General features: G+C 46.2%; 1 protein-coding gene across 7 annotated transcripts in view; it reads left to right on the forward strand.

Annotated features, from left to right (window-relative positions):
• The window catches only part of LOC123763289 (ras-like protein family member 10B), a 185,129-nt gene that overhangs the window by 92,837 nt on the left and 70,991 nt on the right, over positions 1–21,301 (forward strand). The window contains exon 1 of one of the 7 annotated variants that reach the window (XM_069302974.1): positions 9,984–10,003. The exons of the other annotated variants lie outside the window; for them this stretch is intronic. The gene's annotated coding sequence lies outside the window, so the exon portion shown is untranslated. Of the gene's footprint in view, positions 1–9,983; positions 10,004–21,301 lie in introns of those variants that run through there. 7 annotated transcript variants of the gene reach the window in all.

A 21,301-nucleotide genomic window follows, 5' to 3' on the forward strand; every position in this document is an offset into this window, starting at 1 on the left:
TCGCGCCTTTATGGGAAAACTCTCGTAAAATACTGCTCACTCTACCGCTTGTGAGCCGTGATCTACTGAAAATCTTTGCGCTCTCTCTTCTTCTCTTTTCTCTTCTCCCCCCCCCCCCCACCGCCACTTTCTCTCTCCTCTCTCTCAATTCTACTAGCAAATTTATGCTTGCCGTTGTCGAGCTTTAGCTCTTTGGTCTCGCCTCGAAGCCTTTAACTGACAACTGTACAGGTTTCCAAGGGTAATTGGCTGAGTCATACATATAAAGTATTGGAGCACATGTTGGAAACGCGAACAGCATGGTACAATTAGTGAAGAAATAGTGGGGATGTGACACTTTAAGCTGGGGTTGTTAAGCTGGGGTTGTTAAGCTGGGGTTGTTAAGCTGGGGTTGTTAAGCTGGGTTGTTAATCTGGGTTGTTAAGCTGGGTTGTTAAGCTGGCCTGGAACGTGCGACACCCATACAGAACTACGGGAAGATACGAAGCTGAACGCAATATTGTCAATCAGGAAAGGAAATGTAATCAGTATGGAGACATGTTGGTCCATTGTTGAGTTCCAGTGGTGTGTGGTGTTTGATGTCTGCCACACCTGCGTGTGTTTGTTGCCACACCTGTGTCACTGCCACATCTGCGTGTCACTGCCACACCTGTAAGGAAGTCCGGGAGTCTCACCCCAGCCAGTGATGACGGATAAGGTCCCTAAAGACCTTCCAGGAAGCTCTTGTGTATTCTCTAAAACTTAATGAATTTGCTCTCAAATCTTGGCCTAATTAAAGTCTTTGAGGGCGCGGGGCTTCCAACCCGCCTCTCGCTGGGGTGGGGGGGGGGAGCAAGCAACTCGCTGACAATCGACTTTAGTCTTAATGTGAAGTTTTATTTATTTTGTATCAAATGAGATTAAATGTACTGTATTCCTGCAGGTCTCGGCTGCGCCAGGTTGCATTCACTAATATGATGATCTACAGGAAACTCTCATTGTCTCTCCGACAATATCAAGATGGCGGCACTCTTGGGGTTCCAGGCGTCAGTGTCACACCGTGTTTTGGCGGGAAAGTCGTGGTTCATTAGGCTCCAGTCCTCTATATGCCTCACCGGAACGGTCATATCACTGACACCAGACTGTGACACCACTTAGACTGGTGCTAGAGCTTAAGAGGGTTAACTTCTGTGGATAGGTTAATGGAAGTTAGTATCGCAACCTAAGTGAATGGAAGAAACAGAGCGGATATGATCACGACGTATAAAATATTAAGGGGAATAGGCTCGACAAAGGCAACTTCTTTTAAAACGTGAGAAAGTAGGATGAAAAGTATAAACTGGAAACATAAGGAGTCTAAGAAATGTAAGGAAATACTAGTATCCATACAGGTAGTAGTTAACAAGTGGAAGGCACTGAGAGAAGTTGTGGAAGCCACCTCCATCCACAAATGTAAGGCCAGTTTTGACAATTCTAACATCAGAATAGTTAAACTACAACGCAATAGCTACAAGGCTTAGTAGGCGGGGGTATAAAATTCATGCAGGTCGGCGTTCAATCCCCGACCGTCCAAGTGGTTGGGCACCATTCTTTCCCCTCCCCCTCGTCCCTTCCCAAATCCTTATCCTGACCCCTTCCAAGTGCTATATAGTCCTAATGGCGTGGCGTTTTCCCCTGATACTTCCTTCCCTCCTTCCTTCACCTTAAACACCCACATCTTCCCACCCACCCACCTACCACCACCTACACCCACCTACTCCCACCACCACCCACCCACCCACCACCACCCACCCACCACCACCACCTACACCCACCTACTCCCACCACCACCACCCACCCACCACCACCACCCACCCTCACCACCTACTCCCACCACCACCACCTACTCCCACCACCACCACCTACTCCCACCACCTACACCCACCTACTCCCACCACTGGCCCACCTTCTCCAATAAATCACGGGGGCCGATAATTGGCTTAGCTCCGGGATATTTACTTTTCCCTTATTAAATCAAAGTTCATTACGATCCATCCAGGTATTTACAAGGAGTATCTCTAGTATGCTGTCGCTTTTGACGAGCGCGAGCAATGTATTCTTCCCTGAGATAGTGAGAGAGAGGTATGTAGAGGGGGAGATATATGGGTGAGGAGTGAGAGGAGTAATGGAACAGGTGATACACTTAGAGAGAACAACAGAGACAAGCTCGCGGTCATAACAATGTCCGAGACATACAAGGATGAGAGAATGACTCCTATTATGATAGGCGGGGATGTTGTGGTGGTGGAGGGGGGGGGGGTGTTGTGGTGGTGGAGGGAGGTGTGGTGCAGGTGGTGGAGGGGGGGTGTTGTGGTGGTGGAGGGGGTGTTGTGGTGGTGGAGGGGGGGGGGGTGTTGTGGTGGTGGAGGGGGTGTTGTGGTGGTGCAGGTGGTGGAGGGGGTGTTGTGGTGGTGGAGGGGGGGTGTTGTGGTGGTGGAGGGAGGTGTGGTGCAGGTGGTGGAGGGGGGGTGTTGTGGTGGTGGAGGGAGGTGTGGTGCAGGTGGTGGAGGGGGGGTGTTGTGGTGGTGGAGGGAAGTGTGGTGCAGGTGGTGGAGGGGGGTGGTGTTGTGGTGGTGCAAGCTGGGAGGAAGTGCTGCAGGAGAGTGAATAATGATCCCGGAAGCAGTCGGTATTTCCTCTTTTGTATATGTTAAGGTTAGAGCAGATTCATCAACTTGAGCCGCCAGAGCTTCAGGAAGACGTGGAGTGGATGGCTGAGGTCAACCTTCCACCACCACAAGGCACAAGTCCTCTACCATGCGGGAGACTGCCGCCATTTTCGAAGCTTTGGGACTCTGCTTTATTAAAGATTATGAACGAATACCACAGTCTTTAACCAGGGACCCCCAGACCTGAGAGCTAATTCCTCCTGACGAACTCTATTTGAACCACAACGCTATAAATGCCGCACTTCAAATACAAATAACCGCCAACAGAACCTAAACACCTAACTTACGCCTACCTATACACACTACTTTAATATATATTATTATTAGTATATAAAGAAGAACAAGGCTATTTTTAATATACATAATTTTAAAATTTATGAACGTTTTGGGGAAAGCCGCAGCTTTAACGAGCCTGGCCTAACGACGGGTTGCGTCCTCAGGCTCGGCTCGTCCAGACAGTGGCAGACCACAAAGCCGCATTCATCAATATTAAACTACTGTCCATTCAAAATCGGCATTTTTTCAAATATAAGTCAACATGGTTTATTGGAATTTGGTGTATACTTAGGCCTAAATAAAGTTAGGAGTTTAGGTTTTCCTGGCAATAATTTTGTGTTGTGAGTGAAACATTTACAGAGTTGTGATTCGAACAGAGGTCGTCAGCGAAGCACTGTTCGAGAAATGTTTCGAACGTCATCATGCAGGCTTGAGTCCCGTATGAAAAGTATCGTTCATTCATAAACCTTGGGTTTGGCGGATGGACTAACGAGCGCTTGGCCTTTGTTTATGAGGAAAGTCTGCCCCAAAATACATGTGGAATCTCCTTGCTGCTCAGTTCTTGGAATATACTCCAGCAAATAGCAGAGCTCATGTTGGTACCACATCGTCCCAGTGTGGCTAGCAAGCGAGACTGGTTTTATGGCGCGTAGGAAGCGGGAGACTCGTTTTACCAGGGCGGACCTGTCACTCATTCTCGCTTCCCATTGGCTAAACATGCTACGTGTCTTGACGTGTTTGTTTGTCCTGTGACGTCAAGGGTTTTATGGGGGATCATCTTGTTCCAGAATGTTCCGTCATACGTAATGGTGAACCATAAACCAATTCTCATAATATTCGAGTCTGAGTGAGCTAAACTTGTGTGTTGTTGTTGGTAGCTTCCTGTTGTGTACTATAACGGGTATATCTGTAATGTGGTAGCTACGGGGTAATGTCATCAGGCTCCGCAATACTCCCCCACTACACCCCTGTAACACGCCCACTACACCCCTGTAACACGCCCACTACACCCCTGTAACACGCCCACTACACCCCTGTAACACGCCCACTACACCCCTGTAACACGCCCACTACACCCCCCCCTCCCTGTAACACACCCACCACTCCCAACATTGGCTGGTCCAGGCTTGATGCTCTGGCTCTTCACAGTTCCATTACTCTACGCTTCATGACATTCAAACATTACTCAAAATAGTTTTTCTCTTTTGTTTAGATTGATTTGATTAAAACGCATCGTGCCTAGTAATGGATATCCATTGGACGTTGCTTGAATCAATAATCTTTTTTGCTTTTTTCATGCCAACCTATTATTCGTGAACATTAGACACTTCAGGAAAATGTTATCTCCCCCCCCCCCAATGTATCTGGAAAGATCCTCGGGTATAACTGTTCATTTAAAACGGAGGTTATCTTGGGGTTATCTTGAGATGATTTCGGGGCTTTTTTAGTGTCCCCGCGGCTCGGTCCTCGACCAGGCCTCCACCCGCAGGAAGCAGCCCGTGACAGCTGACTAACACCCAGGTACCTAATTTACTGCTAGGTAACAGGGGCATAGGGTGAAAGAAACTCTGCCCATTGTTTCTCGCCGGCGCCTGGGATCGAACCCGGGACCACAGGATCACAAATCCCGCATGCTGTCCGCTCGGCCGACCGGCTCCCCCGGAGAACATAATTCCAACACATTTGTGGTTTGATACAGTGTTGGTTTGATTTGTCCAGATACTTGGTCTTTAAGGTACGCTATATGGAGTTGTAAATCCTATTCCTATGAGAGAGAGAGAGAGAGAGAGAGAGAGAGAGAGAGAGAGAGAGAGAGAGAGAGAGAGAGAGAGAGAGAGAGAGAGAGAGAGAGAGAGAGAGAGAGAGAGAGAGAGAGAGAGAGAGAGAGGGGTGAGTAAGTGAGTGAGTGAGTGAGTGAGTGAGTGAGTGTGTGTGTGTGTGTGAGTGAGTGAGTGAGTGAGTGAGTGAGTGAGTGAGTGAGTGAGTGAGTGATGTGTGTGTGTGTGTGTGTGTGTGTGTGTGTGTGTGTGTGTGTGTGTGTGTGTGTTCAAGGTTGGAAGCCAGGCAGTGTGGACAAATATACATATATAAACACAATGTTCATGAACTAAACATTTAAAACAATTAAAAAACAATCAATATCGAGCCACCTCAGAGTCGCTACAGTCCCATAGTCGTCTCCAGGAACATTACACAAGCCTCAAGGTGCTACTTGAAGCCCCCCCCCCCCCCAAGAAAACCTTCATATTCCAGGAACTGGGAAGTGTGCATCTTATAGATATCGTCTGAACTACAAGATGCCAACCACAACCGCCTGGGGTAGTAACACTTCCTTCACTTCAATCACCGGAGATTCGAATTCGAGCCTCAAAAGTACGAGACCGTCATCCTGCCAGCCGGGTATCCGTAACCTGCTTGGTAAGATACCAGTTCAATCCGTCATCAGGCTAGGTTCGTTAAAGCGGCGGCCGACCCCCCCCCCCCATGACGTAATTCATAAATTTTAATAAATTGTGTATTACAAATATTTTTTCTCGTGTATAAATTAATACATATTAGATTTATATGTGTATTTAACCGTAGGTTAAGTGTTTAGGTTCAGTTGGCAATTATTTGTATTTGAAGTATGCGCGTGAGGCTTTTACAGTGTTGCATTTTGAACAAAGGTTCGCCAGTGAAGCGCTCTTCGAGAAATGTTCGAACGTCATCAGTTGTGAGTGCCATCAGTTCATGTTGGAGCTTCCTGTGCGGGGCGTTGTCAAACTTTCTGGCAGTTCAGGACGAGGCAATCATCCCCCTGTTCTATTTCATATGTGATTGTTGACATTTTGTCATGGCTCTCTAGCAGGCTTGTTACACTGGACTTCTCTTCCGTGAACCCATCTTGAGGTGATCTTGAGATGATTTCGGGGCTTAGCGTCTCCGCGGCCCGGTCCTCGACCAGGCCTCCTTTTTGTTACACATCCCCAGGAAGCAGCTCGTAGCAGCTGTGTAACTCTCATGTACCTATTTACTGCTAGGTAACAGGGGCATCAGGGTGAAAGAAACATTTTGCCCATTTGTCTCCGCCTCCACCGGGGATCGAACCCGGAACCTCAGGACTACGAATCCGAAGCGCTGTCCACTCAGCTGTCAGACGCCCTAGGAAAGTTTGTCACTGAATTTGTCCATTCCAGGGTGTTCCACTAGTTTGATCTTAATTCATTTCTTTAGAACCAGCAAATGTTACAAAGATCAGTTTCCTTTCTAGGCAGGGATTCCGCGACGGGACTGTGTAGTCTGTAAGTGCTCTCGCATGAGAAGTGTGCAGTATTGTGGACATTAAAGACTGCCCTGCTGCTCACCAGCTAGAAGAGTACTCAACACATGTCCGAGAGTCATGCAAGCCTCTGCAGTTGAACTGCATGTTCGATCAACACGGATCATTCTCTCAAGTTGGGGTGTGGGGGTGTGTGGGGGGGGGTGCGTGTGTGTGTGTGTGTGTGTGTAAACTGTGGTGTACGTTGTTCCTGGCACAATACACGTGGCTGGTACTGTGGTGTCGGGAAGACAAGTAATATGGATCATACTGTCATTCTTTCACGCACTCTACCTCTAGCCTCGCCGTGCAGTCCATGTAGCCTTACCATAAGCGTAAGTGCAACGCACTATACATCACTGTACAACAGATACCTACCAATGCGTACTATGCATAACACTGTACACCACACAATGTATAAACACCAGACAATACACAAGACACTATAGATGACATGAGACACCATACTCACCGTCACAACTGTACGGAGCGTCACACCACCACCGTGCGTGACGCAACGCGCCGTAACTCACCTGTGACAAGAGTGACAGACGTGAACTGATTGTCAGGGACAAACGTGAGTGACGGCTGATCAGGGGAGATCCCACGATAAATGGCCGCCACCTGCATTAATCTTATGACACGGCCCATGTTCATGTTCCACCAACGCCACCAACACCGGTGCTCCTCTGCCTACTCTGGATGGCACTTTCCGTCAGCCACAGCCCCGCTCCTGTGCCAGGCAAGTCCACTACGGGCTCACCATAGTCCGTGCTACTTGCCCCGCTCCTGTGCCAGGCAAGTCCACTACGGGGCTCACCATAGCCCGTGCTTCTTGCCCCGCTCCTGTGCCAGGCAAGTCCACTACGGGCTCACCATAGCCCGTGCTACTTGCAACTTTCGGTTCCGAGTAGCTGAATCTAAAACTAACAGCTGGATGGTATTACATAATTTAAATTGTTGTGCACAAAAACCTACTTTGTATTAATTGTGTTGGTCTGAAGAAGAGAGTAAATCTTCCATTTGTTTAGGCCTGTGCGGTACTGTGTGTTACTGTGAGGTACTGTGTGGTGAGGTGAGGTGTGTTACTGTGTGGTGAGGTGTGTTACTGTGTGGCGAGGTGAGGTGTGTTACTGTGTGGTGAGGTGTGTTACTGTGTGGTGAGGTGAGGTGAGGTGTGTTACTGTGTGGCGAGGTGAATGAGGTACTCGCCTCACACTCAGTTTTCCGCCTCGGGGCCAAATGGTAAACACCTGAATAGTTTTACTCGAATAAATCGTGAGTATTTACAGTGAATATCGATCAACAAAGGTGATTAAGATAGTGTTGGCGACTTTATTAACAGAGAACAACGGTCAATAACATTAGTGAACAGTATTGTGTTCATTACAGCTCTACAGCTCGTAATGAACTCATTTATACACGAGTCGTATAAAATGTATATATTTATACATTTTCGGATACAAGGCATTAACTAGTTATGTTAAATATTGTATGGAGATGAAGGACGAGGCGCCCATGTAATACTAGCGTTTACAATACATCTTTTAAGAGTTTAGGAAACCTGAGTTACGAGTTTAATATGACCAGTTATTTTAAAAGGCTGCTATGTACTTGAGGTTATCTTGAGATGATTGCGTTTAGTCATAACACACATTGTCCATATTCCACTTGATGCTTTTATAACCAAAACTAAAACATTCTGAAAGTGTATCATTTCAGTACATAGTTATTCATTGTTTACCTTGGCTTGCTATGTCTGGTAATTAAAACAAACACAAATAAGCAAGAAAAAAAGACAGTTGAACAACGAAGTTATTTCCAGTGAGGAGCCTGTGTTGTTGTTTTAAGATTCGCTACCTGGAACAAAAGGTTCCAAGTAGCACGGGCTATGGTGAGCCCGTAATAGAGCCTGTGTGTGTAATTGCAGACCTCGGGGAGGTCTCCGAGCAATGAGGGGCAGGAATCGAGCGGTAATGAAAAGGCTCCGTGAGACCGATTTCCGAAGAGCTGTTTTCCTGGGGCCAGTTTCACGAAGTAGTTACTCAAGCACTTACGAACGTGTACATCTTTCCTCAGTCTTTGACGGCTTTGGTTACATTTATTAAATAATTTACAAGCATGAAAACTTGCCAATCAGCTGTTGTTATTGTTATAAACAGCTTCCTGGTGCTTCGGAGCTCATTAACTGTTTAATAATTGGAAATAAAGCCACCAAAGATTGAGAAAAGATGAATAGGTTCGTAAGTGCTTGCGTAACTACTTCGTGAATCTGGCCCCTGGTCATTAGGTTTGGAGACGCACCACAAGTGAAGCTGTTCGGTCAGTGTTTGTGGAGGACGAAGCGGCTCCAAGCAACAGCCTGGTGGACCAAACTCTCACAAGTCGAGCCTGGCCTCGGGCCGGGCTTGGGGAGTAGAAGAACTCCCAGAACCCCATCAACCAGGTATCAAGCAGGAGCGGAATCTCGACGTCGCCTTGTTGTGTGTCTGTAGACAGGTCTGGTGAAGCGAGTGCCAGGTAAGTTAGGGACTGGGCACGACCCAAGTTACAGCTTCTCTGTCACGTAGAGTCGTTATATCCCGCTGTAACTGGCTCATCAATGGCGTAACTTTCTTGGCTGTTCAACATTGGGATTCACTTCCTGATTGACCAACCCGTTCTCGCACTTTCTTAGTCAATATTGACTTATTAAATAAGTGCATATGTGACATACTAATTTATTGTGAATATTTTAGTTTACCTTGAAAAGCTTCATAGAAAACACCGACCTTACCTAACCTTCTTGTACACCAGTTGATTGACGGTTGAGAGGCGGGACCCAAAGAGCCAGAGCTCAATCCCCGTAAGCACAAATAGGCGAGTACACACACACACACACACACACACGCACACACACACACACACACACACACACACACACACACACACACACACACACACACACACACACACACACACACACACACACACACACACCCCTCTCCCCCGGCACCTCAAACCGTGGGTGTCGGCGGTGCCAAGGACTCGCCTCAACACACTATATACCGTTCCGGTGTTTATGGTCCTCGTTAAACAGCGCCTTTGATGCCTGAGAGCGCACCAGATTATTCCAGCAGCTCCACGCGCCTCGCCTCCAGCTAATTGAATGTGCTTTGAGCTCAATTTTATTTTGTTAAATCCTTCTTGCAAATGGGCAGTGGGGGGAGGGGGATAGTTTGACTCTTTGTGGTAAACTGTGTATGTGTTTTTGTCGCACTATCTCGAGACAAGTGTTGTGGGGTTAATTTTTTTTTTAGTTGTAGTTCGGTGGTTATTGGGTCATTAGTGGCACTCAGGCCATTGCTGTAACACATGGGGCACTAAGTGCCAGTGTCAACACTCTCCACACTTCGACACACTGCAGTTCTGTATTCAACCACTGTAAACAATTACATATTGAGCGTACCATTGTAATCACTCTTTAACCCCCTCCCCCCTCTACTTGCCCCCCCTCCCTCCACTAGCCCCCCCCCCTCCCTCCACTTGCCCCCTCCTTCACTGTATAGTGTAGTAACTTACTCATTTATTCATTTCCCACTGAGACCATCACATTGCAGGTTCCAGTAAGTCTAACGTGTTTATCTTCTCTTCCACAGGTATGTGGGTAGGTGGTGGAGGTGGTGGACGCTTCCCACCTGGGTGTGGGTGGCATGCTGGTCAACCAGTCTTGGGGGCACCTATAGTTCACCATCCCCGTCAGGTGAGCAGTGCCCACCTAGTCAGTGACTAGGCACTGACTGGACAGTGTCAGCCAGGCACTGGGCAGGTAAACAGTGCCCAAAACGCTTGGCAAGCTGGCCTTCCAAAACCGGTTTTGGGATCTGCTTTTCCAAATCTCCTGCACCAGTACGGTATATCCTGCCAGGTGACTGTGGCTTACAAGGTTATTTCAACTGCCTTTCTACCAACCCACGTTAGTGACCTGACAAAGCTTTGCCATGATTTCAGGGTTCAACGTCCCCGCGGCCCGGTCCTCGACCAGGCCTCCCGAGACACCTAGGCCTACTTCATCCCAGTCATAATGAGCTTAACGTTTCAGGCCTATCTTATGCCCTAGTTATAGACTACATAATTGTAAAGAAACCCGCTATGATAAAGGAAAGATGTACAGGTTCCTCCAGCCTGGAGGTAGTGGTAGTATATATAAGGTGTACGAAATGTCTGAGAAAAGCTCTTGGAATATGTCTCACTTGCACAAAGGGCCATCAATCACTCGCTCGTCACTGTCGGACTCGGCTGTCAACTGATTGTCAGCTGATGAACGGCGCTCGTCGAGAAATCTCACTCGGGATACAAAGACACCTTCCCAACACCCGCCCCCCCCCCCAGACACCTTCCCAACACCCGCCCCCCCAGACACCTTCCCAACACCCGCCCCCCCCCCCTCCAGACACCTTCCCAACACCCGCCCCCCCCCCCAGACACCTTCCCAACACCCGCCCCCCCCCCAGACACCTTCCCAACACCCGCCCCCCCAGACACCTTCCCAACACCTGCCCCCCCAGACACCTTCCCAACACCTGCCCCCCCAGACACCTTCCCAACACCCGCCCCCCCCAGACACCTTCCCAACACCCGCCCCCCCCCCCAGACACCTTCCCAACACCCGCCCCCCCCCCAGACACCTTCCCAACATTACGGAGAGAAATACGAGAAAAAGTTGGTTGGAGATTACGGCCGCATTTATAGCCAAAGTTTATTATATTGAGCAGTATGGAGCCCCCCGTGGAGCCCTCAGTAGAGCCCCCCGTAGAGCCCCCCGTGGAGCCCCCAGTAGAGCCCCCCGTGGAGCCCCGTGGAGCCCCAGTAAAGCACACCCGTGGAGAATGTATGTGGTCTTACCCTTTCCTTTCGTTAAGATATGGCGAGAATGAGTGCGAGAGCTCTCAGGGGTGTTAGTGTATTGTATGTTGGAGCTCCACCCACACCCCCTTAACACCCACTGTAAGGGGGGTGGGGTTCACCCACACCCCCTTAACACCCACTGTAAGGGGGGTGGGGTTCACCCACACCCCCTTAACACCCACTGTAAGGGGGGTGGGGTTCACCCACACCCCCTTAACACCCACTGTAAGGGGGGTGGGGTTCACCCACACCCCCTTAACACCCATTATGTGGGTAATAAGACTGTGTGGAACTTGCGACATCATGGGGAGGGTCTTAAAGCTGGGGAAAGTGAGGCACTTCTGAGAGAGGTGGGGGGGGGGGGAACTAATGTATAATAACAAATAGGGGGATATAACCTGACATACCTGCGTGTGTTAGGAGGGGGGGAGGGGAGGGGATGAGAGGGGCGGGGGAGGGGAGGGGATGAGAGGGGCGGGGGAGGGGAGGGGCGGGGGGGGGAGAGTAAGGACGGGAAATGGAATAAGATTTGAGTTAGGATGGAGACGGCTTGAAGAGCCACTCTCTGGAACACTTACGTGTATATTGTGGATATGACTACGTCTGCGTGCGTGCGTGTGCGTGCGTGCGTGGAGAGAATGAGTGGGTGGGTGAGAGAGTGAGAATAGGTGGGTGAGTGATGAGGTCCTAGATAATACACATTCACGTCCATTTATACACACACACATGAATAGGTATTCCATACATTACTCGCACATTTTAATAGCGAAGGAGCGCTTGATAAAGTGATGAGGGAGTGAGAGTATGAGGCGGCCTCACGCCTCACCTCCCAGCACTGGCCGGCCTCACGCCCACACGGGGAGCCTAATAACGTCTGTGTGTTCCCCAGGAGGACATTTGAGCCTGGGAAGGGGAGGGGGGGGGAAGAAAAGTTATCTTCTGAGGGATGGTGCTGGAATACCAGGTGAAGGCATGGGGTCCCTGGCGCCCCCTTCACAGGGACGAGGAGAGGGGGCCCGAGTCTAGATAATGTCATTGACCCCTGAAAACGGGGTAAAGAAATGTACAGGTGGAGGAATATATATATATATATATATATATATATATATATATATATATATATATATATATATATATATATATATATATATATATATATATATATATATGTATATATATATATATATATATATATGTATATATATATATATATATATATATATATATATATATATATATATATATATATATATATATATATATATATATATATATATATATATATATATATATATATATATATGGCACAACTCTCCTAAACACGAGAGTTAAGTATACAACTTTAGAACACTTTCCCACCAGGAGACTCGAACCCTAGCCAGCACAGAAGCCTTCCAGCAACTGGCATAACAGGTACGCCTTAACCCGCTCCACCACCCGCTCAGACCCTTAAAAGAGATGGTAATTACTTTATTTATTTGAATACTCCGAAATTACCATCTCTTTTAAGGGTCTGAGCGGGTGGTGGAGCGGGTTAAGGCGTACCTGTTATGCCAGTTGCTGGAAGGCTTCTGTGCTGGCTAGGGTTCGAGTCTCCTGGTGGGAAAGTGTTCTAAAGTTATATATATATATATATATATATATATATATATATATATATATATATATATATATATATATATATATATATATATATAATATATATATATATATATATATATATATATATATATATATATATATATATATATATATATATATATATATATATATTTAATATATATTTGTGTGTAACTTACTGTTGAACATCTAAGATAAGGCCAACTGTGTCTACAACGTCAGAAAATCAACATTATATTCCCCGTGTTGGACTTGAAGAAAGGGGTGGTTACAGCACAAAGGAATCACCAGATGCATCAGTCACAAAAGAAACCCCAAGATGACTATTCATGAGGCTTAAGGTGTTGCAGGGATCAGGGCTACTGACATGTATCATCTCACTTTGTGAAGGTCAGACGTCATCTAAGACCCTGCAAGACTTTCCTTCTCACGTAGCCGAGATCAGGGTTAATAGCTCCTTCAAGATGCTGTAGTCACTCATCTCTTTCCAGAACACCACCAGCAGCTTCCAATACTGCACCTGCACTACCTCACAACACCCCCTCACATTCCCCCCTCACAACACTCCCCCACACCCCCCCTCCTCACAACACTCCCCCACACCCCCCCTCCTCACAACACTCCCCCACACCCCCCCTCCTCACAACACTCCCCCACAACCCCCCCCCCTCACAACACTCCCCCACAACCCCCCCCCCTCACAACACTCCCCCACACCCCCCCCTTCACAACACTCCCCCACATCCCCCCCCCTCACAACACTCCCCCACACCCCACCCCTCACAACCCTAGCCACTGACCATCAACATTTTGTATGGCTATTAAGTTTGTAAACGTTTACTACAAACAACAAATAATGTAAGTAAATATGCGTGATGCAATAGATAAACAATTCAAGATTTTCAGTATAAAGCACATTACTCGGACTGCAAGTTTGAGTCAGACATCGCTGGAAAGGTTTGATTAGGGTGCATGGGACAATTGTGGTGCATGGGACAAAAGGGATGCATGGGACAATAGTGTGCATGGGACAATAGTGTGCATGGGACAATAGTGTGCATGGGACAATAGTGTGCATGGGACAATAGTGTGCATGGGACAATAGTGTGCATGGGACAATAATGTGCCTGGGACAATAGTGGTGCATGGGACAAAAGTGTGCATGGGACAATAGTGGTGCATGGGACAATAGTGCATGGGACAATAGTGTGCATGGGACAATAGTGTGCATGGGACAAAAGGGATGCATGGGACAATAGTGTGCATGGGACAAAAGGGGTCCATGGGACAGAAATGAATGAGAACCTTAGCTTTAGTGGTTACCAGGCGACACAGTTAGACTAACTCATCCTCTAATGTCTCTCTCATTTTCTACGGTATCGTCCCCCAACGTTAAAAATAACGGGTACTATGGGTGGTTGGTACATGCAACTGTGGGAAGAGGGAAGGGGGGGTTGTTGGACATGCTGGGGTAAGTGAGCTGGCTGAGCAGTGAGACTGGAGGTGCTCAATACTGCACAACACACACGGTGGCCGCCCCCCGTACCCGCCACACAGCCCATGCTAACTTTCTTATATTCTCCTCCACCTGAATTTTACAGCGACGATAAACTGAATTTAAGTCGCTATGTCTGAAGGGCGTAAAAGTCAGGCTGGTTGGCCTCACTGACTGTTTCAGGATAAGTTGAAAGCTGGGTTTTCACCTTTTAAGGAAACTTCAAACCACCTCCTCCTCCTGTAGGTTTAATAAAAGAAAATCGCTTGAGTGATCACCCGATTCTTCTAGCAGTGGCCGCAAACTTTAGTGGTGGTTCTTGAAGCAGTAGGTTGGAAACTCCTCTGTGAATGGCGAGGTGTTTATTGCCTACACTGTGGTTCTTATGGCAGTCTTGAGCGGGATTTAAGAGGAAGAAGCGCACTCTGTTGGAATCGGGTTTCATTGCCTGTAATGATAATTCTAAGAGCGATTATGTGTTTTTTTGGGGGGGTGGGGGAGGGGCTCTGAGGAGAGACGAAGATTCTTCACGACTGTTGACCAAGCCACACACTAGAAAATGAAGGGACGACGACGTTTCGGTCCGTCCTGGACCATTCTCAAGTCGATTGTAATTGAAGTATTCTCAAGTCAACATACTTCAGCCACGTTATTGTGACTCATCTTCTTCACGACTATTTTGAGTGGGTCTCAAAAAAGCCAAGACACTCCATAATTTTCGTAAGTGGAATTTTTGGGGGGAAAACTGAACGACTTTCTTGATCGTTTTGAGCGGACTTGTGCGAGACATGAATATTATTTAATACAAAATTGAGTTGAAAATGTTATGTTTTGTACTTTATGCGGATCTCCACAAGGTGTTTGAACGCCTTTGGGCAAGTCTTAATTAGTGCCTCTGTACAAGGGACGAGAATGTGGCCGCTCTGAACACCAGGTCACAGTGAAGACCTTCGTCACACCTCTAAACTTTAACATTGCGTTTTTTAATCTTAAATTAACGGTGCATATATTTAGAGAAAATAAAAGTTTACGTTATACTCAACAGCGCGTGTATAAATGTTACATTAAGTCTTAAGACACCTTAAAGAAACCTTTTCATAAACTTCATATTATATATATAAACCGAATTTTAAGAACGAGTTTAACATTTTTCCATTTTTTCCATGATGTTTGCTTGTTTTCGCAATGAGAAGTCCCTTTTGACCCAGTTTAGAGCTGGGATGCCAGAAACTTCATAGGGTTTGGTCTTCAAGGCTCGAACCTGTGCTCTTACTAAAGTTTCTCTCAAGAATAAGTTTTTCTTCCACGCTGTTTTGGAGGGAAGAACTGCCAAGCAGTGCTTTGAGTGAGGTAAAGTTCTTTAACTAACCTCGAAGCTCGTTGATCTCGTTCCTAATGCGTCTGAATACTGGTGGCATAAAAATCAGGGGAGAATCAGTCTTTTCGTACCTCTTGTTTTTAACTTAGATTTTTTATTCAGGTAACGATACATACATTGAGTTACGTACATAATGTTGAATTTAAAGCTAGAGATAGTACATACAATACCTAAAGCCACTAGTACGCATAGCGTTTAGGGCAATGTAATTCAAATAACTTGTTTCAATAGGTCTTTCTAATAGTTCTAATTTATTTAAAGCTTCGATCAAAGTGCTTTGTAGATATTCTGTTTCTGACAAGCTTCCAGAAGTACTCCTCCAGGACTGCTTGTTCATTATTCCGATGACTGACAGTTCCTTTCACGCTGATATCCAGTGAGAAGGGGCACAGATTTTCTGAGTTGTATACGGAATAAGTTTGTAATATTCTCGTCTTGTCTGTATTCACTCGAGTCTCTAGGAAAGGAAGAACTCGCTCTCAACTTGAACCGTAAATTTTAAATTCTCGTGTATTTTTTAGCTACGCATTGGTGGTAAAAGCATAAACTTTATCTTGGCTCTATCCCAAGGAGCTAAATAACTTTTTTGAGCTTGTTGGCATTGGCTGGTTATGAAGTTCCTCCTGTCTTGTATTGTTGTTCCCATGGTATTGTATTTCCCATGGTATTGTTATTGTATTTCTTGTATTTCCCATGGTATTCTCTCAAGAATTCTCTCACCTTCAGGTACTCACCTTTATGGAAAGCAAGTCTTTTCTTCTCAACAGAAGAAAACTAGTTTTCCCATGTAGACGGGAATTCGCGAATTCCACGAGTAAAGGCTTCGAAACCCAGATTTCTCGACGCATAATCGCGAATTGTTGGTTCGATTCCCAACAGGGCAGAAATAGTTGTGGACGATTTTTTTTTTCTTCAGCTAATGTTTCTGTTCACCTAACAGTAAATAGGTACCCGAGAGTTAGGCAACTGTTGTGGGGGTTGCTTGCTGGAGAGAGGGGGGGGGGGGGCGGCCTCGATACATACATACATATATATACATATATATATATATATATATATATATATATATATATAATATGTCGTACCTAGTAGCCGGAACGCGCTTCTCGGCCTACTATGCAAGGCCCGATTTGCCTAATAAGCCAAGTTTTAATGAATTAATGTTTTTTCGACTACCTAACCTAGCCTAACTTTTTCGGCTACCTAACCTAACCTATAAAGATAGGTTAGGTTAGGTTAGGTAGGGTTGGTTAGGTTCGGTCATATATCTACGTTAATTTTAATTCCAATAAAAAAAATTGACCTCATACATAATGAAATGGGTAGCTTTATCATTTCATAAGAAAAAAATTAGAGAAAATATATTAATTCAGGAAAACTTGGCTTATTAGGCAAATCGGGCCTTGCATAGTAGGCTTGCATTCTCGGCTTACTATGCAAGGCCCGATTTGCCTAATAAGCCAAGTTTTCCTGAATTAATATATTTTCTCTAATTTTTTTCTTATGAAATGATACAGCTTCCCATTTCATTATGTATGACGTCAATTTTATTTTATTGGAGTTAAAATTAACGTAGATATATGACCGAACCTAACCAACCCTAGCTAACCTAACCTAACCTAACCTATCTTTATAGGTTAGGTTATGTTAGGTACCCGAAAAAGTTAGGTTAGGTTAGGTTAGGTAGGTTAGGTAGTCGAAAAACAATTAATTCATGAAAACTTGGCCTATTAGGCAAATCGGGCCTTGCATAGTAGGCTGAGAAGTGCGTTCTGGCTATTAGGTACGACATATATATATATATATATATATATATATATATATATATATATATATATATATATATATATATATATATATATATATATATATATATATATATACAATATAATATAATCATGCTTCATGTCCCCGACAACGAGAAACACTATAACTCTTTGTTGTAAGGTAGTGTTATTTGCTATTGCTTACGCCTGTAAATAAAATGTCAATTATTCTCTCATGCTAATCTTTACCCTGTTCTTCAGACAGCTTAGAGAAGACGTCTTCAAGGTACCTGAGGGCTGGCGACTTATGAAACAATGTGTCACAACTCTAGATAAGGAGTCGGCCGTCTTCAGGCACCTTCAAGACGTCTGCCCTAAGCTCTCTTGAGCAAAGGTCACGGATAAGTTTGAGGCGAATAATGACCATTTTCTATACTATACTATAGTGCTCCCTAAAATCGGAGCGATTCCCATCCTTTTTTGCTTGGAGGAAATATATATCTATAAATATTTCGTAAAATTTCACGGAACTTCCACCTGGCTGACACACGCATATCTAAGTAAGTAAAACTTTAGAAAGGCTTCGTTATATAAATAAATCAGGTTAAATCCTTATTTAATTTTGTTATACTCGCTTACAAAAAGGATGGGAAGTCGAACTTCCTAGAAAGCACTGGGTCACTACGCCTAGAAACACATTTCACATGACACACATCCCCTCTAATTCCAGTCTTCTCCGTCCCCTCTATGACATTAAATCACTAATCCCTCTTCCCCTTACATCTCCCCTCTCCCACTTCCCTCCACTTGTAACAAAATTTCCCACGCACCCTCCACTACACTAAACAGCTTCTACCCCTTCCCCCCCCCACCCCCACCCCCACCCACCCCCACCCACCCCCACACACACACACACAGAGGTCCGAGGATGAAGTCCGCAGCAACTGTCTAACTCCCAGGTACCTACAGTATTTACTGGGAGGTGAACAGAGGCATCAAGTTAAAGAAGCTCATTTGTTTCTGCCCGGGAATTGAACCCGGGCTCGCGGACTTGCGACTCCTGAACGCTGTCCTGAAAGGTGTGATCGCCTTGTCAGGTGCGGCGATGTTGGGGGCCCCTACTGTCCCGTTTTCTGTTATGGGTCCTCTGGTAAGTTAGGAGAAGTAGCACTTTAGTACGACAGTTTCTTGACGTTGGGGAACCTTAGAAGGACGGGGCTGCACATTCAACTGGCATGACTGGCTTCAGCTCCCCGACTCGGTCAGAGTTAAGTCAGTCATATGTCAGTCAATATATTTAAATGATTATGCAAATCAAGTTCCTAAAATCACGTAAAGTTATTAAACTTAAAACACACTCGTATCTCCTCATCTACTCGTATCTAGGGCCTCGTAGCCTGGTGGATAGCGCGCAGGACTCGTAATTCTGTGGCGCGGGTTCATTCCCGCACGAGGCAGAAACAAATGGGCAAAGTTTCTTTCACCCTGAATGCCCCTGTTACTTAGCAGTAAATAGGTACCTGGGTGTTAGTCAGCTGTCACGGGCTGCTTCCTGGGGGTGGAGGCCTGGTCGAGGACCGGGCCGCGGGGACACTAAAAGCCCCGAAATCATCTCAAGATAACCTCAAGATAACCTTAGAAGGACGGGGCTGCACATTCAACTGACATGACTGGCTTCAGCTCCCCGACTCGGTCAGAGTTAAGTCAGTCATATGTCAGTCAATATATTTAAACGATTATGCAAATCAAGTTCCTAAAATCACGTCAAGTTATTAAACTTAAAACACACGTTTGTCTACTAAACTGACCGGCCTAAACTGACATGGCACATCAGTCCTCGCAGATGAAGCCATTTATCACAAGTTGAATTTGTGAAGTTATATGTTAGTCGGAACCGCCGCGCTTCTCAGCACCGACATGTAAAAAGAATTCGAACGCCAGCATTTCAGAATCGCAGATTCCCACCGAATACCGATATTCCCGCCGAGTCTATACGACGTCTCACTCACCCTAACTTACCTCTAAAACACGGATTTATACATGTATACAGTGAAATTGGATACATGAAGCATATTGCCTCGGATACATGCAGCAATAACCGAAGCCCGAGATATAGCAGACTCTTATTAATAACCTCAAGCTTATAAAACCCGCCAGGTAATTGAATGTATAAAGTTACTGTTTAAAGATTGTATAAAGTTACTGTATAAAGAATATATAAAGTTACTGTATAAAGAATGTATAAAGTTACTGTATAAAGATTGTATAAAGTTACTGTATAAAGATTGTATAAAGTCGGTTTCGTTCTCGACTCTCACTTCCCGGGTGGAACATAAGTGATTGGGCACGTTTCCTTTCACCTGATGCTCCTATTCATCTGTCAGCCCTGACAGCTGAGTGGACAGCGCTTCGGATTCGTAGTCCTGAGGTTCCGGGTTCTATTCCCTGTGGAAGGTGAAATAAGTGTGCAGGGTTTCTTTTCACCCTGATGCTCCTGTTCACCTAGCAGTAAATAGGTATCTGTGAGTTGGATAGCTGCTACACGCTGCTTCCTGGGGGGGGGGGGGGTGTAACAAAAAGGAGGCCTGGTCGAGGACCGGGCCGCGGGGACGCTAAGCCCCGAAATCATCTCAAGATAACCTCAAGATCTCAAGATAGCAGTAAAGAGGTACACAAGATTTAGTCAGTTGTTGTGGAGTTGTATCTTGGGGAGGGTTAGTACTTCAACCTGGGGGGGGGGAACCCGATAAAAGCCTGTATGCATGCATGTATGCATGCAAGTATATATGTATGTATGAATGGAGTAACAGTTACTGTGAGGCGCAGTGACCGTTGCCATGACATTCACCGTCGTTGATAGGTCATGCAATGCAATTTGTAAATTATTATTGGTGCACCAGCGACTGTGATGGCCGGATAATTATTGTACCGTGAGGCCTGTCTTCACCGTGGTCACCGTCACGGGTCGTCCCTAAACCCGTCCTCCTGCTCTATAATCGTCCAAGTTGCGCTCCATGAAACTCAGCCCGCTCCTGTAACACCCCCCCCTTATCAATTCAGTACTGACAGGGGGGGTAGGAACACAGTGCCCCATTATGACCCCCATTCCCCCCCCTCCCCCCTGCAGGTGGGGGGGGGGGGCTGGAGCCATCACCCCCCTCCCCCCCTGCAGGTGGGGGGGGCTGGAGCCATCGCCCCCCTCCCCTCCTGCAGGTGGGGGGGGGGGGGGCTGGAGCCATCACCCCCCTCCCCCCCCTGCATGTGGGGGGGGGGCTGGAGCCATCACCCCCCTCCCCCCCCTACAATCCCCTAAACATCTGATGGCGGTGAACAAAGTATTTTTCGACAAAGCTCAACATTTTGACCAAAAAAAGTAAAACCGAAATAAAAATCGCTGAAAATATAATTACTGAATAAATCCGAATAAAATAAAAAAAATTTAACAGTTGCAGAGTTGCGTTTTCTGACAATAAATTTCAAATGAACGAAGGACTGCGATTATTTTTTTTTGCGAGGAGGACGAAGCCATGTGCTACACGCGGACATTTTTGTCCTCGTTAGTGTCCGAGGATGATGAGTGAGGGAGGCAGATGTGGTGCTGGACTCCGTGTGCTAATGGGCGTCGCTGGCTGCTGACATTCTCTGTCGGGGGGAGTGGCGCATTCTCAGGGGGCCGAGGCACACTTATGGGTGCCACACACACCCTGGAGTGTGTCAAGCCAGTACATGATGGCACTCTTGTCAAGGAGGGCGCTTCTCTCACCAGTCAAACCACGCACAAACAACCTCTTCTAACCATCTTAGCAACTGTGATTTATTTTTTAAACCCGGCCACATCCGGCCGGGTTTAAAAAATACCACCCGGCTACCCCGCTCATACTGACGTATCTAGCT

This window comes from Procambarus clarkii, chromosome 49 (genome assembly GCF_040958095.1).
Source record: "Procambarus clarkii isolate CNS0578487 chromosome 49, FALCON_Pclarkii_2.0, whole genome shotgun sequence".
NCBI classification, from domain to species: domain Eukaryota; kingdom Metazoa; phylum Arthropoda; class Malacostraca; order Decapoda; family Cambaridae; genus Procambarus; species Procambarus clarkii.